The sequence below is a fragment of the Elephantulus edwardii genome, unplaced genomic scaffold, assembly GCF_000299155.1.
Source record: "Elephantulus edwardii isolate Elephantulus edwardi_28Jun2011 unplaced genomic scaffold, EleEdw1.0 scaffold00034, whole genome shotgun sequence".
Taxonomy (NCBI): domain Eukaryota; kingdom Metazoa; phylum Chordata; class Mammalia; order Macroscelidea; family Macroscelididae; genus Elephantulus; species Elephantulus edwardii.
The window spans coordinates 1,386,972-1,388,415 of record NW_006399784.1 but is presented as its reverse complement, the minus strand read 5'-3'; the positions used below and the strand labels follow the sequence as shown (position 1 = coordinate 1,388,415).

The window sequence follows — 1,444 nt, the reverse complement described above, 5'->3', positions numbered from 1 at the left end:
TGTGGAGAGACAGGAACTCTTATACACTGTGGTGGGGTTGTAAAAATGGTACAACAACTCTTTTTTTATTTTGGTACAACAACTCTTGAAGGTAATTTTGAATTTCTTCAAAAAACTGAACATAGAAATTCCATATGACCCAGATATTCCACTGCTTGAAATATATCCTAAAAAAAATACGAACAGGCTTCTGCCATCTTTCCACCCTCAGTCAGTCGGGGCCCAGTGATGCTTCTGGAAGAACCATCATGACGGCCACCCAAGGAGAACCCAAGATCCAGTTCAAACTCATTTTGGTGGGTGACGGTGATACTGGCAAAACGACGTTCATGAAACGCTATCTGACTGGTCAATTCGAGAAGAAGTATGTAGCCACCTTGGTTGTGGAGGGCCATCCCCTCGTGTTCCACACCAACAGAGGACCGATTAAATTCAATGTGTGGGATACAGCAGGCCAGGAAAAATTTGGGGGACTGAGGGATGGCTATTATGTCCAAGCCCCCCAGTGTGCCATTATAATGTTTGATGTAACATCGAGAGTTATCTACAAGAACGTGCCTAACTGGCATAGAGATCTGGTTCGAGTATGTGAAAACACCCCCATTGTGTTGTGTGGCAACAAAGTGGACATTAAGAACAAGAAAGTTAAGGCAAAATCCATCATTTTCCACTAAAAGAAGAATCTTCAGTACTATGATATTTCTGCCAAAAGTAACTACCACTTAGAAAAGTCTTTCCTTTGGCTTGCTAGAAAACGAATTGGAGACCCTAACTTGGAGTTTGTTGCCATGCCTGCTCTTGCCCCACCAGAAGTTGTCATGGACCCAGCTTTGGCAGCACAATATGAGCATGATTTAGAGGTTATGCAGACAACTGTTCTCCCAGACGAGGATAAATATCTGTGAGAGAACGAAGCTGGAGCCTAACATCAGAAGTCTAGTTTTATAGACAATTGTCCTGTGATGTCAGTGGTGCCGCGTGTTTGCCACTTTATTATCTAGATAAGCAAAACGTGTGCTAATCTTTAGGATGCTGAAGGAGAGATGAATGGGCTTCGGAGTGAGTGTGGCAGTTAAAAAAAACCCTTCATTTTTGGACCTGCATATTTAGCTGTTTTGGAAGGCATTCTCCTTCTTGAGTTTCAAATACAAGACTGCTAATGTCAAAGCACAATATTCCGTGGTAAAATCTTGTTTGTTACTGTCATTCGCATTCTTTTTGTTTAGAACCAGAATAAAGTTGTACTTTAAAAAAATAAGAACCTAGGCACAGAGATTTGTATACCAAGGTTCATAGCATCATTATTCACCATGGCAAGAACATGGAAACATCTTAAATTTCCAGGCAAAATTGAATGGGTTGAGAAATTATGGTTCATTCACATGACAGAATGCTACATAGCATTCAGGAGCAATGATTTTAAAATTACAACCTAACTTGTGAG

At 40.8% G+C, this 1,444-nt stretch overlaps 1 pseudogene; it reads left to right on the top strand.

Annotated features, from left to right (window-relative positions):
- Window positions 1–248: 248 nt before the first annotated feature.
- LOC102846880 lies at window positions 249–905 on the top strand (annotated as a pseudogene).
- The last annotated feature ends 539 nt before the right edge of the window (window positions 906–1,444 follow it).